The 16,277-nt window shown below is 43.8% G+C and overlaps 1 protein-coding gene across 1 annotated transcript in view; it reads right to left on the bottom strand.

Annotated features, from left to right (window-relative positions):
• Positions 1-16,277, bottom strand: part of LOC143930833 (uncharacterized) — a 156,025-nt gene that overhangs the window by 54,594 nt on the left and 85,154 nt on the right. The window lies entirely within an intron of this gene.

The following is a 16,277-nucleotide window of genomic DNA, read 5'->3' as shown; positions in this document are numbered from 1 at the left end:
GTGGCTCCCAAACAAAATTGACAGCCTTTTTTCCCACAAATAGAGCCTTCTTTTGGTGGTATTTGATCTCCCCTGCGGTTTTTATTTTTTGTGCTATAAATAAAAATTATGATTTTGAAAAAAAAAAACATTATTTTTTACATTTTGCTATAATAAATATCCCCCAAAAATATATATAAAAAAACAATTTTTTTCCTCAGTTTAGGCCGATACGTATTCTTCTACATATTTTTGGTTAAAAAAAAATCACAATAAGCGATTGGTTTGCACAAAAGTTATAGTGTTTACAAAAGAGGGGATAGTTTTATTCCATTTTTATATAAAAAAAAAATGTAAATGGCGGCAATCAGTGGTTTTAATCGTGACTGCGACATTATGGCGGACACATCGGATATTTTTGACACATTTTTGGGACTTGCCATTTATAGAGCAATCAGTGCTATACAAATGCACTGATTGCTGTGTAAATGACACTAGCAGTGAAGGGGTTAACCACTAGGTGGCAGTGTGGGGGTTAAGTGTGTCCTGGGGCGTGTTTCTAACTGTGGGGGGTGGCTGTGTGTGACACATCACTGATCTCTGCTCCGATCATAGGGAGCAGAGATCAGTGATACTGTCACTAGGCAGAACGGGGGAGATGCTTGTTTACATTGGCATCTCCCTGTTCTTCTTCCCCGTGAGGCGATCGAGTCTGCGGGACCCACGACCCGACTCACAGAGCTCGCCACACGCCTGCTGGCTGCTTCTTAAAGGGACACGTACAGGTACATGATTCTGCCTGTACGAACCCTTCTGCCGACGTATATCGCCGTGAGGCGGATGGCAAACGGCTACGGTGCATTTGAACTTCAGACAAAGCAGTTTAAAGGCAGCCTTTTCCTGTCAAACACTGCTTTACCATTTGAATTCCAATAGATGCTGCTGGGCTGCCTTTCAGATCTATGAGATAAGCAGTCCAACAGCCAACAAAAGCCAGCCATAGATCGAGCGATTTTACTTCTTGCAGTCATGGGTTGCAGGAAACTAAACCACTTGATTCCCCCATTAACACAGTCAGTGTTGATGGGAGAATGCCTCCCGTGGACCTATTGTGTTCTCCTGGCAAGGGGGGTGCTGTGAGCCATCCCTGCTTATCTCATCTCTGAGGAACTTTGCAAAATATTCACAAAACATGACTTAAAGCGGTGTTCCAGCTGCAATTTTTTTTTAACCACTTTCAGACCGGACCATTTTGCTGGTAAATGACCAGAGGTCTTTTTACACTTTGGCACTGCGCTGCTTTAACTGGTAATTGCGCGGTCATGCAATGTTGTACCCAAACAAAATTTGCGTCCTTTTCTTCCCACAAATAGAGCTTTCTTTTGATGGTATTTGATTGCCTCTGCGATTTTTATTTTTTGCGATATAAACGTAAAAAGACCGCAAATTTTGAAAAAAAATGATATTTTCTACTTTTTGTTATTAGAAAAATCCAATAAACTCAATTTTAGTCATACATTTAGGCCAAAATGTATTCAGCCACATGTCTTTGGTAAAAAAAAAGTCAATAATTGTATATTTATTGGTTTGCGCAAAAGTTGTCACATCTACAAACTAAGGTACGTTTTCTGGAATTTACGCAGCTTTTAGTTTACGACTGCCTATCTCATTTCTTGAGGTGCTAAAATGGCAGGGCAGTACAAAACCCCCCCAAATGACCCCATTTTGGAAAGTAGACCCCCTAAGGAAATTGATAAGAGGCATGTTGAGCCCATTGAATATTTTATTTTTTTGCCTCAAGCGATTGAATAATGACAAAAAAAAAAATTTTTTTTTTTTTTTACACAAAGTTGTCACTAAATGATATATTGCTCACACATGCTATGGGCGTATGTGAAATGACACCCCAAAATAAATTCTGCTGCTTCTCCTGAGTATGGGGATACCACATATGTGGGACTTTTTGGGAGCCTAGCCGCGTACGGGGCCCCGAAAACCAAGCACCGCCTTCAGGCTTTCTAAGGGCGTAAATTTTTGAGTTCACTTCTCACTACCTATTACAGTTTTGAAGGCCATAAAATGCCAAGATGGCACAAAACCCCCACAAATGACCCCATTTTAGAAAGTAGACACCCCAAGCTATTTGCTGAGAGGCATGTTGAGTTCATGGAATATTTTATATTTTGCCACAAGTTGCGGGAAAATTACAAACTTTTTTTTTTTTTTTTTTTTTTTAACAAAGTTGTCACTAAATGATATATTGCTCATGCATGCCATGGGCATATGTGAAATGACACCCCAAAATAAATTCTGCTGCTTCTCCTGAGTACGGGGATACCACATATGTGGGACTTTTTGGGAGCCTAGCCGCGTACGGGGCCCCGAAAACCAAGCACCGCCTTCAGGCTTTCTAAGGGCGTAATTTTTTGATTTCACTCCTCACTACCTATTACAGTTTTGAAGGCCATAAAATGCCAAGATGGCACAAAACCCCCACAAATGACCCCATTTTAGAAAGTAGACACCCCAAGCTATTTGCTGAGAGGCATGTTGAGTCCATGGAATATTTTATATTTTGCCACAAGTTGCGGGAAAATTACAAACTTTTTTTTTTTTTTTTTTTTTCACAAAGTTGTCACTAAATGATATATTGCTCACGCATGCCATGGGCATATGTGAAATGACACCCCAAAATAAATTCTGCTGCTTCTCCTGAGTATGGGGATACCACATATGTGGGACTTTTTGGGAGCCTAGCCGCGTACGGGGCCCCGAAAACCAAGCACCGCCTTCAGGCTTTCTAAGGGCGTTACAGTTTTGAAGGCCATAAAATGCCAAGATGGCACAAACCCCCCCCAAATGACCCCATTTTGGAAAGTAGACACCCCTAAATTTAGGGGTACACTAGTGAGACTAGGTAATAAATGGCGGGTGCCCTGAAACTATAAAAAAATAACTAACCAACCAGCGTCACCTGTAACAGTTATATGGTGATCACTGGTGAAAGGGTTAACTAGGGGGCAATTAGGGGGCTTTATGCGGTAGTATATGGGGGTCCCTGGCGCTATAAAAAGCTGCAGCGAACCTAAATACCTACCTGCCTAACTAGCGTCACCTGTGACACTAATACGGCGATCAGAAAAACGATCGCTTATTAGGCTGGGTTCACACTGGAGCGATGCGGGAACGCCACGAATGCGCGGCGGGTTCCCGCATCGCATGCCTCCCGGCGGCAGTTCACACTGCCCTATGCGAACTGCTGGGAGTGTCAGTGAAATGTTACTGACACCCCCAGATCAGTTCGCATATCGCAGTGCGATCTGCAAACTCGGATCGCATGGTGTGAACACCCATGCGATCCGATTCTGCTGCGGGCCAAAAAAAGGGTCCCGTGCGAATTTGCGGCGGGTGCGGCGAATGGCTGAACTCGAATCGCACAGAGATCGGATGTGATTTGCACTGCAGTGCGGTGCGAATCACATCCGTTCTCATAAACCGCTGCAATGTGAACCCAGCCTTAGTGACACTGGCGACGGGGGGTGATCACGGGGTTAAACCTTTATTGGGGGGGTTAGGGGGGTACCTTAGAACTAAAGGGGGCTAACCCTAACTGCCCTAACAGTTATTAGTCACAAATGACACCCGCCGGGTGATCAGGGGGGTTAAACCTTTATTAGGTAATAAATGGCGGGTGCCCTGAAACTATAAAAAAATAACTAACCAACCAGCGTCACCTGTAACAGTTATATGGTGATCACTGGTGAAAGGGTTAACTAGGGGGCAATCAGGGGGCTTTATGCGGTAGTATATGGGGGTCCCTGGCGCTATAAAAAGCTGCGGCGAACCTAAATACCTACCTGCCTAACTAGCGTCACCTGTGACACTAATACGGCGATCAGAAAAATGATCGCTTATTAGGCTGGGTTCACACTGGAGCGATGCGGAAACGCCGCGAATCCGCGGCGGGTTCCCGCATCGCATGCCTCCCGGCGGCAGTTCACACTGCCCTATGCGAACTGCTGGGAGTGTCAGTGAAATGTTACTGACACCCCCAGATCAGTTCGCATATCGCAGTGCGATCTGCAAACTCGGATCGCATGGTGTGAACACCCATGCGATCCGATTCTGCTGCGGGCCAAAAAAAGGGTCCCGTGCGAATTTGCGGCGGGTGCGGCGGGTGTGGCGGGTGCGGCGGGTGCGGCGAATGGCTGAACTCGAATCGCACAGAGATCGGATGTGATTTGCACTGCAGTGCGGTGCGAATCACATTCGTTCTCATAAACCGCTGCAATGTGAACCCAGCCTTAGTGACACTGGCGACGGGGGGTGATCACGGGGTTAAACCTTTATTGGGGGGGTTAGGGGGGTACATTAGAACTAAAGGGGGCTAACTCTAACTGCCCTAACAGTTATTACAGTCACAAATGACACCAATGCAAAAAAAAAAAAAAAAAATGACATTGGTGTCACTGTGACTGGGGGGCAGGGGTAATTGGGGGGGTGATCGGGGGGTAAAGGGGGGGTGTGAGTGTGCCTGGCATGTTCTACTGTGTGTGTGAGTGTTGGTGCAACTTACTGATCCGCTCTCCTCCGTGTCGGAACGAAAAATACCGACACGGAGGAGAGAATACATCACTTCCTCTCCTGTGTTTACATTACAGGAGAGGAAGTGATGTCACCGGGGATTTCTATTCGTCGGGAGCGATCGCGAGGGGGTGGCCATGAATGAATGGCCGTCCCCTCGTCCGGGATCGCTCCCGTACGAATACCGACCGCCGCAGGCACCGGGCGGGGGCCCGATCGGGCCCCCGACCCGCGGGAGGCAAGGGACGTACATGTATGTCCTTATGCCTGCCCGTGCCATTGTACCGACGTACATCGGCGTGCGGCGGTCGGCAACTGGTTAAAGTCAGCAGCTACAAACACTGCGGCTGCTGACTTTTAATAAGAAAACGTACCTGTCCAGGGAGCATGCGATGTTGGCCCCCCCCGAGGACGATCCGTCCATCGGCTCAGGTGCAGGCCCCGCCATTGTATTTAAGGGAAACCAGCAGTGGAGCCTGCAGGCTTCACCGCCGGTTTGCTGTCGTGTGGCGCTTTCTGAATGGCCCATCATTTTCTAGGACACATACAGGTCCCAGAACGTAGCGGGGTGAAGGAGGAAATTATGCCGTGGGCTGCGGCCAGGTAGGAAGGAAGTACATTCAGTAATTCACATATTGTAAGTACAAATAATTTTTTTTTAAATAATTATCCAAAAACTAGTGGTGGAGGGGTAGTCATTCCTTTAAGTACAACTTGTAAAATAGGGTGCAGCTCCGCTTTAACAAACCTGTATACATTGTGTCATGCTGCATTTTTAAGAAAAATAATTTGGGCCTACCTATTTACTTGTTAGGAAGTATTTTTTAAAACCCAACTCTGGGCAAATAAAAAGTTATCCCTTGCAGTGTTTGTTTATGTCTAGGAGAAAAATTAAAGGAAATATACTTACCCATTGGTGTGCGCAGCCTATCGCATTACTGTGTGCACCTCAGAGCACAAACACACCTGCGTGTATATCAGCAGAGCAGTGGACGGTGTCAGTAGAGCAGAGATTTGTGGCAGTGAGCAGTAGATTTTATTATTATTATTATTTTTTACAATTTTATTTTTCTAAATTTATTTTCTATTTACAGTTTTTTTAGGAGCCCCATTTGAAATATCTTTGGTGGAATATAAGGGATCTAAACAGAGAAAGAGACTGAGGACAGAGCATCCCCAGTTCCTTTCTCTGCAGCCTCAGCTGCACTAGACAGTGTATAATTGGGAAGTGCTCTGTGCTGAGTGGTTTCCTGTTCATTCATAAACTGAAGCATAGTAAACATAATGGGGTTGATTTACTAAAGGCAAAAAGACTGCGCACTTTTCAAAGTGCAGTTATATTCTGCAAGAGCAGTTGCTCCAGAGCTTAGTAAATGAGCAGAATCACGTGCAAGCAAAAATGCTGTTTTTTTTTTCCTTGCACGTGATTGGGTACTCTTTGCAAAGTGAAGCTTTACCTCATTTACTAAGCTCTGGAGCAACTGCACTTTGCAAAGTGCACAGTCTATTTGCCTTTAGTAAACCAACCCCAATGCTTCAATTAAGAATGAACACAAGAGTGACTGGTAAAGATCACTCACTGTGTTCATTTAATCATCCATTCTGAAACATCCACCCACACCAGCAGGTGGGAGAGGAGAGGTGGGAAGCTGGTGGCATTGCAGGGGGCATCCGGGAAGCAGGGGAAATCTGAATTGCACAGGGTGATTAAGGTGTACCCATGCACACCCAGCACACATCTATGTACTTACCCCAACCTCTGCTTCTCCCTGCAGCTAGACCAGTCTTTGCAGCTTTGCACCCCCACATTCTAGGGTCCTGAGGTCATCAAGAACAGAACAGGATCCATAGCCCTGCACTTGATGTAAGGATGCCAGGGGACAGTCCACCGCCAGATTGTGAGGGAGCGCCACCTACCGGGAGAGCAGAGGCTCAGGTAGGTAAAACTGTTTCTCCTCTCCCCTAGCCAAAATGAGCAACTGACTCCTGCCATTCGGGCACAGCCCTACTGCATGGGATCTTTTCTTTTCTGCCCAGAGTTGGGGTTTAAATTAGAGTTTTATACAAATTGTATGTATACCTGGTTAGGTATTTATATAGAAAATTAATATGCAGTTAATTATATATAATGTGTAGAGTAATTATGTAATGAACACGATCGCGTATATATTTTTCTATCAGAGTATTGATTAAAAAAGGAGCTGCAGAGTCAGTTTCATGGCTGTGGGATAAGTCATCCAATAATTGTTATTTCATCTGTAAACAAAACTTTTGCTATGAAATGTGATTGTCCCCAGGCAGAAAATGTGTTGCCATTTGCAACTTACGATCCGGGAAAAGTTGGACGGTGACAGATCAAGTTGTCATCAGCCGCGTCTCATGTGTCTATGGGAAACAGCTAAACATTTAAATTGGTCTTTGAACATTCATTTCAACCCAAACAAGTCAGGAGGGGTCAGAGTCCAGGGGTGGAGGAAGATAAAAGTGTCTGGACAGAGAAGAGAGCCTTGAGGGGGACAGCACCTGCAACCACATGACTTGGGCTCACTCATCTCCTTGGTCCCGCGGGTCGCTCTAATGAGGCAGGAAAGTTCCCGAGGGGAAGGCGGTCGTTTACCGACCGAAACAACACAGAAACTCAGCCAGGAGACACAGCGTAGCACTGCAACACCAGGAGTGATTTAAGTCTAAGCCCACGTACACACGGTCTGAGATTTTGCCAACCAAATCCGTTGGATTTAGTCCGACAGATTGTGTCCGAAACTGTTGCATACACACGGTCGGGCCAAGCTGGCGAAAAATCCGATCTTTCAGAACGTGATGACGTAATTTCGTTACGATGGGACTACATTCAGGCTAGTAGCCAATAGCTTTGATGTAGGAATTTGATCTGAGCATGCGTGGCACTTGGTCCGATGAAAATGCTCTACACATGATCGGATTAGGTCCGTCCGGCCCAGTTGGTTGGGAAATATTTCCAACATGTTGGAAAATTGGGTCGGACGGAGATTCGGACAGAATCAGTCCGATGCATACCACACACAGTCGGATTATCTGACGACACGGTCCGATAGGACACATTCCGCCAGATTCTCCGACCGTGTGTACAAGGGCTTAGAAACATAGAGAAGTGACTGCAGAAAAAAGGCCGAGTAGTCCATCGAACCTGCCCGTTTTTAATATTTTATAAATTTTTTGTATTTTTTTTTACTTTTTTTATCCGAGTATGGATCTAGGTTTGTCCCAAGCATGTTTAAAGCCACTTACTGTTGACTGACTCACTACCGCTGCTGAAAGTTTATTCCAAGCCTCAACTACCCTTTCAGTAAAATAATACTTTTTAAGATTAGTCTTCTGGTCTGAAGAAAAAATATATCAGGAAACATATATATTTTATCCACCACAAAGTAACGTGTAAGAAGCACATGGCAAATTTGTTCCACGGATAATTCTTGGCCAGATATTTTTCTTTATTCTGTCAAGCTGTGATAATGATATTTCCTTCATTTCCTAAATCTAACTCCTTGTGCTTCACAGTTATAAAGGCTGAAAAGAGACACATCGGGTTCATCTGAAAGACAAAATTATTTAAAAAACCTGCATCCTCAGAACCACAAGCCCGCAGTTGATCCAGAAAAAAAAATAAGAAGCAGAAAACGCTTGTAAAGTGGGATCAAATCTACTTCAACTGAAAAAAAATTCCTGCCTGATCACTAAAGGCAAACTAATACTCAATTGAATCCACAATCTATGGTGTTATTTCTTATAAATATTGATAGCTAGTTTGTAGGCAGGTGCAGTCTATGTTCTCCTGTAGGTGGCGCTCACGGGATTGAAGTTGGAGGGGAAGTCGAGAAGAACATTGTTCCTCTATGGTTTCCTGGGTAACTAGGGAAGCTATCCGATTGGATGCTGCTGCCCCATGTGACTTTGGCAGCCATCTTGGGTCAGGTAGAGCCTATTTAAGGCCTTGGTTCCCAGGCTCGATGTGCATTTTGCGTCTGGGTAGTGTACGGACAGGTCTCCCATCTGACAGGGATAATGAGTAGCAGTGGGGAGAGGTTCCTGGCGAGTAGGGAAAGTATAGGTACACGCCATCCTTCCTGGAGACCTCCCCATTTTGGCATGGACCAGCTAGGCCACATTTGGCCCATCCAGACAGACGGCACATCTGCAACCTACTCTGCTACACATTGCTGTTGCATTCTGTGAGTGTTCGTGGTCAGGCGGCTTCCTGTGAATTGCTGAACTTTAACATTAATACAAATATTGTTCTCTGAAACTGTATCATCTGAGCCTGTTCACTTCACTGGGTATATGTGAGGGTTTACATCCACTTTAACCTAAAAGGCAAAAAAAGGGGGGTGGCCACTCTAATACAGGAGGTGTGTTACTGGTTACATCACCAGGTTAAAACAGAGGGGGGAAAAAAAAACTAATGCATCCACCACATCTAATGATTGGTAAACTGCAATATATTTCATAGTTGGTTTTGGGTTTAATACTCCTTTAAGTTTGCCAAAGGTTTTTAATATTGCACAGCCGCTTTGTGGTTTATGCCCTTCTGCCAGACAGCACAGCTAGGAGAGGGACACCATTTTCTCTTTTAGAGTTAAAGAATAGTGGGGTGGGTCACATGCTATGTGAACAAAAAAGGATCAAATCACACCAATAAGTCATCAGCTCTGTATACTGTATAAATGTTCAAAAAAGAAAAGGAGGGAGCACCGACCTAGTGCATTACCACTAACAGAGCTTTATTCAATAGAACACTTAGCAAAATGAATACTCACAAATAAGTATTGATAAAAGGCATAATCAATACAGCAGGGTCAACTTTTCCAAACATCAACAAGCCTGGACCTGATGTCAAGTAGATCGAGCGATACCCCAAAAATTGGCTGATGTTTCAGGGGAGAACCCCTTCCCTCAGAGCCTAAATGGGCAATCACAGGAGAGCGCCCGCACGGGTGTCCTGAGGGAGATCGCTTCTCCGACGGGGCACTTTGAGAAGAGGAGCCAGGAGCGCCGCTGATGGACTTTTACCCTTAAAAATCTCCATAGGCGACGTTTAAAAAATTCTACAGGTTGCATGTTTAGACTTACACAGGAGGTCTAGGGCTAGAATTATTTCTCTCGCTCTACCAGTGATACCTCATGTGTGGTTTGAACACCGTTTTCATATGCGGGTGCTGCTCATGTATGCATTTGCTTCTGTACGTGACCTCGGCGGGATGGGGCACGTCTAAAACATTTTTTTTTTTTTATTTTACCTTCTATTTTATTTTTTTACACTGTTCAAAAATGGTGTCACTTTTATCCCTATTACAAGGAATGTAAACATCCCTTGTAATAGAAAAAAGTATGACAGGTCCAAAAGACCTCAGATCTCATATTTACACTAAAATGCAATAAAAAAAAAAAAATTATATATGTAATTTGAAAACTTTTGACATCACTTCTGCCCTGCAGTGGTATGGAGACAGGTGGGGGCCATCTTCCCCTCACTCATCTCCATGGCAAGCCAGGGACAGGACAGGATCACTTCTGCTGCTACCGACGGCTCCGGTAAGCGGCGGACGGCACTGGACAGTGGCGGGAGGGGGGCCCCTCTCCCGATAAAAGTGATCTTGTGGCGAATCCGCCGCAGAGACCACTTTTATCTTGAAGCAGACCGCCCACTGAAGAAGAAGATACTGGGGTTTTGTAGCTAGCTGCTGCCATAACAATGGTATTCCTCTTCAAAGTAGTGACAAACGACGGCAGGTGGTCTGGAAGTGGTTAATTTTGAAAACCTAAAGGTTTAGCGCTGAGCAGTGCAGGGTGTACCAACATGGCCTCTGCCACCTTCCTACTGCCATTTTCTGCTTTCAAAATGTAACATTATCACAAACGTCAAGACTATATTTATTTATATACGCTCACTTAATTGCTAAAATGACTCTGAAATTCAAGACGTAGCTGGGTGCAGTAAGATGTCTGTATGGGTGCTCTATCGGAATACCGCTAACCATCAGATCATAAAGTGTGTGGAATGCATTGTGCCATGGAACACATGGTGGAGCAGTGTTTTTTTGTTTTTTTTTGCTCGGAACATCACTTCCGTTGCACAATATGATGGGCAGCAGTAATCTGATAGAACACAGGTGGATGTGTTCCCGGGTTGTCGGTAAGCACTGGATAGCACGGGAACCACAGGAGGTGGGATTTACCACACAGCCGGCTCTGTGAAAGTGGTTGGTATGGAGCTGCCGCATCACTTTCACATTGAAGCCGGACGATGTCTATGAAATACCCACACAGGTCGATGGCTGCTACTGCAGATATCAGCCTGTGATCAAAGGTTCACTCTTTGGATGTACATCCAAACAGCTGAACTGGTTAAAAAGCTCTACCATCACAGTGATTGTCCAGATGTGAGATGAGGAAGGGCAGGCCAGAGCCAGGATTGCTGGAATGGGTCATTATTTGCAAACAAAGCCCACCTCTCCTCCCACCTGCCTTAGAAAAGACAAAATAGGCATATACACACGTCAATATGATGGAGGTTCATTAGGAAACTCTCCACTTTCCCCTGCTCAATTGTAGCAGATACAGGGTGATGGAGTTGATCACCAATTTTTTTGCTGATAATCTACATTATTAGCTATATAAGAATTATAATCCATATTAGCAAAATGTAAATTGATCAGCATTAAACTGTCACTAAACTCACATAATAAAAAAACTATGAATAAATGGTGTATCACATGCTGTTCATACTCACTCAGTGACTGTGAGATCTGTTTTCTGAATTCTGCAAAATACCTGGTTGATCCTGGTGCTCTCTATCTCCCTCTTCTGTTCATGTCCCAAATTCAGCTAGGGATTTTGCAGCTGTGGTGGCAACTCTGCACATGCTCAGTTTTCAGTGAGTTTCTATGCTGAGCATTTCCTCCCCATCACATCTGAGCAGCCCATGTTACTATAAAGTCACACATGTGGGTGTATACAGAGTGGTAAATGACAGCCCACTCCCTGTCTCCTCCTCCATGCCCACTAACCAGCTAAACACAATGGAGATGAGATATTACATGTAGATTAATGGAGGCTTCACCTCCCTCTTATTCTAAGACACAGACTGGAGGGGCATTAAAAAACAGCCTGTGACTGCCAGAAATCCACCCACACCATGTTATTGTAAAAAAAAATAAAGATTTGATTTCAACTATATATTTGTATGACAATTTAAAATGGTTTAATGATATTATTTTTTTTTTTTTACATATGACCAGGAGCAGAGGACTAAAAACCCCTCCTGCTTATGTTTCCCTGCAAACGGGATTGATTAGGAAAAAGGTACTTAGATGGTTTCTTTTTTTATTAAAATAATTACAGTGCTATCATCCATATACAGAAATAGAAGGGACAATGTAAATTAAACAGTGAGTGTTTAGTATTACTTAAGTATTAAGTATTTATAAAGTGGTAATTTCATGTCTATGCAGATATGGTACGATGAGTGGAGCAATTACCGAGAGTATTTTTATAACTACTTCAGTCATCTAAGTCATAAGTCTAAGTACCCAAGTCATCAGAGATGAAACTTCCTTGGAAAGACAGCAAAGTGCAGCCAGTTATCAAAATTACTGGGCTGAAGTCATACCAATTTTTATCACAGCCAAATACATTTCCAAAAGTAAAAACTGCAGCATCACTGGCTGTTTGTTGAGAAGAAGGAGAACCTTCCCAGCAGATTAATAACACTACAACAACAGTATTGCCACAATGAGAAGGTGGGACACAGTTCTTAGGCTTTATAGCCAAATGTATGTAGACACCCTCCGAATTATTGAGTTATGGTGTATAAAGTGATGGGTACTGTTGCGGTAAGCCTTTGTACACATGGTCGGACATTCTGATGGAAAATGTCCAATTGGACTGTGTTGTCGGATAATTCGACTGTGTGTGGGCTCCATTGGACTGTTTCCGTCGGAATATCCAACTGACAAAGTTTTAGAGCTGGGCTATAAAATTTTCCGACAACATGATCCGATCAGACTTTTTCCGATCGTTTTTTAGAGAATTCCGATCGGACAAAGTGCCACGCATGCTCAGATCAAATTCCTAGACCAAAGCTATTGACTACTAGCCTGAACGTAGTCCCGTCGTAATGAAATAACATCATCAGATCGGACAAAATCCGTCAGACAAAATCCGATGGATTTTGTAGTCGGAATGTCCGACCGTGTGTACAGGGGCTAACAGTTTGGGTAAGGTCCTTTTATGTTCCAGCATGACTGTGCCCATTAACAAAGACAGCGCCATAAAGACATGGTTGACCAGTTTGGTGTGGAGAAACTTCAGCAGCCTTCGCAAAACCTTGACGTCAACACTACTGAACTCCTTTGAGATGAACTGGAACACTCATTGATAGCCAGTTCATCTCATCCACAAATTCCCACAGAAACACTCAAAACTTTTGGAGATTCTTCCCAGAAGAGCATAGGCTTATGGCCACAGAGAGGGGACAGAGAGGGGACCATGGTTTTGGAATAGGATATCCTACAAGCTCATATAGGTGTGATGGTCATGGTTTATAAACTTTTACCCATATTGTCCATGAGTCATAGATTGTGACTGATTGTATGAAGGGTCTAGAAGGTGTAACAGTGTAGGCCTTGACAGTCATGTTTCAGGCATATAAAAAATGTAATAAATATATTGACCGACATTTTTTGTAAATAGTTCAATAAATATAGTTGCAATAATGATAATGGACAGATGACCCTTCATTACTCCATTGCAAACCACCATTTAAAAGCTCCCCCACTGTAGCTTGCTTATTTGTGTATCTCGCTATTATAGGGTCTTTTTCTCTCCCTCTGTGTACTCAGATTATCACCAATTGAGCTTCCAGTTAAAGGACACCAGCTGATAATTACTGATATTCTCCTGTACGTGTTATGTGATAATATTCTCCCTGCCTGAACATGCGCTCTGAATCCACTGGCTGTGCTACATGTGGTGTATGGCAGCCATATTGGTTGCTGCCACCTGCAGGGACAATCATAATGAAGATGATGTAATTACACAAAGGACACAGCGGGAACCTCACAAGGATAAAACCTTCTCTAGCCCAACAATAATTATCTATGTGGAGCCATATAGAAAACCTCAGTATCTGTTTGAGCAGGGGGATGCAGTAACAGCACCCCCATGATTACATGACTATCACTGTGTTACACCCAGCAGAGCCCCACTGAGCAAATCCACATTGAAGCAATTCGACAACAACAGAATGATGAGACCTTTCATATGTGCAAGCCAATAAATGTGACTCCACTGACAGCAGCTACACAGAGGACATCATAGGCTGTTGTAACCCACCAAGAGTGGTATGTGATAGAACCTAGATATTCTTTGGAGAAAATCTCAATGACTATGGAACGTGGCTTAATGGAGACGACCCCAAAAATTGTTTGATTTAGGAAATACCAGATATTCTACTCAAAGGAGCCCAAAGATTATATGAAAAATTTCTTCATGGCGATATCTTAATTCTTCAATGGAGGAAAACTCAGAGGGGTTGATTTACTAAAACTGGAGAGCGCAATATCTGTTGCAGGTCTGCATAGAAGCCAATCAGCTTCTAACTTCAGCTTGTTTAATTAGGCTTTGACTAAATAAACTGGGAGCTGATTAGTTTCTATACAGAGCTGTACCAATTTTTTCACTCTTCAGTTTTAGTAAATAAATCCCAGAGAGTCTAAGGAGGACAGCCCAGAATGTATATGGAGGAGAGCCCAGAATGTATATGGAGCAGAGCCCAGAGAATCTACGAAGGTGAGGCCAGAGATTCTAGGGAAAAGTTACCAAATATTTCATAGAAAATGCCCATATAGATGCCACCAAGTCTATGGTGGAGAGCCCAGAGAATCTACGAAGGAGAGCCCAGTGATTCTAGGGAGAAGTTACCAAATATTTCATAGAAAATGCCCATATAGATACCACCAAGTCTATGGTGGATAGCCCAAGTATTGTGTGGAGAATATACAGAGATATCACAGTGATTATATGGAAGTAATTCTTGATATTTTTATGGGAAATTATTCTCCATAATCTCTTCAGGATTATCTAAATTGAGTTAAATGGCTACAACACACTGCATGGTACAGATTCCTACAGACATTTTTTTTTACACCAGGACAAATATTTATGTTCATGATAGTCAACTTGTCATCCCCAAAGGATATATATAGGAACAGTAATACACTGACCACAACATTTTATAAATTTCACAAACCTTGCAGAATGTGAGTGAAATGTGAGTCTTAACTGGCGTTCTCTCTCTGATAATCCACCCCTTCCCTCAATATCCAGAGGGCAGGAGCTGGGAGATCTCTCAGAACTCTGAGGAAAGACCACATTTGCAGGTCAGCAGGTCATGGGGCCAAACCTGCAGCCAGATGAGGCCTCTGGCACTTCACCCAGCAGGTCAAACAGCAGAGTAGCGGGGCGCGGCGGCTGCAGGTGGCCGGCACTTGACACATCTTGAAGCAACTACACGTGCATGGGGAGTGCAGTCTTCTGTGTCAGATGTGCTAATTAAACACAACAACGTGAGCTTCCCCCCCAACTCTCTCCCCACCCCCCACAGGCCTCTGCCAAGTCCACTCTGCTGATAAAGACGACAATTTATTTGCTGCACTCCAGATGAAAACACAGAGAGCAGGAGAGTATACAAAGAGAGCTAATATTGGTCATACATGCAAGAATCAATTATTTTGTCGTTGGGATACAGACTTAGCTCCTGAGGCTCCCATGAGCTGCATTTGTCTATGACTGGCAGGTTGATTACAGTGACCATTTTGTTGGAAGTCCAGGAATGTGCAGGTCACCGGCAGCAGGCCAATAAGATGCGAAGACAGGGGCGGGGCCAGGAAAAGACAGAAAAATTAAGAATTATGAATTGTGGCAAAAAGAAGTAAAACAGAGACAGAAAATGTAACAGAGGTATGCTTGCACTTTGAGAATGTATAGTCTGAGCAGTACTGTATCTCAGTTTATAATACAGTATATGTGCACGGGGGCAGCCATCTTTTCTCATGACATATTTAGCCTTTACCTCCTGTTCCTTCTCAGAATACGAGCCTATGGGGTAGGTTTACTAAAACTGGAGCATGCAGAATCTGGTGCAGATGTGCATAGTAACCAATCAGTTTCTAACTTCAGTTTGTTCAGTTAAGCTTTGACAATAAAACCTAGAAGTTGACTGATTACTATGCACAGCCGCACCAAATTTTGTGTGCACTAGTCTTAAGCCGCTCATAGATGCTGCAATTTTATTTCCTGCAACCACACATAAAAATGTGCATGTGCTGAGGAAAAGACCTAGCATAATTGCCAATACTTGCTTGTTTGCGTATAAATGCACGCATGTGCCAAAACGTGTGTATTAGCACAAACAGTCGCACTGGCGCGTGTTCACGCATTTTTGCTGCTAGAACTGGTGTCAAACACCCCATATAAGGGCAGTGACTGCACTCAGATTTTGCTGGATGATCTTTGGCTACCAGTACTCCTTGCTCTTATGTTTCCTGTATTTCTTGGATTACCTGTTACTGACCTGGCTTGCCTCCTGACTTCCCTGCTGCCTGATCCCTGGTTTTGACCCCAGCTTGCTCTAAGGACTCTGCTTCTCCTGTTCTACTGTGCATGATCCTGGATTGCTC

The sequence above is a fragment of the Lithobates pipiens genome, unplaced genomic scaffold, assembly GCF_037356315.1.
Source record: "Lithobates pipiens isolate NorthernLeopardFrog02 unplaced genomic scaffold, aLitPip1_a1.2 Scaffold_25, whole genome shotgun sequence".
Lineage (NCBI taxonomy): Eukaryota > Metazoa > Chordata > Amphibia > Anura > Ranidae > Lithobates > Lithobates pipiens.
This window is presented reverse-complemented; position numbering and strand designations above follow the sequence as displayed.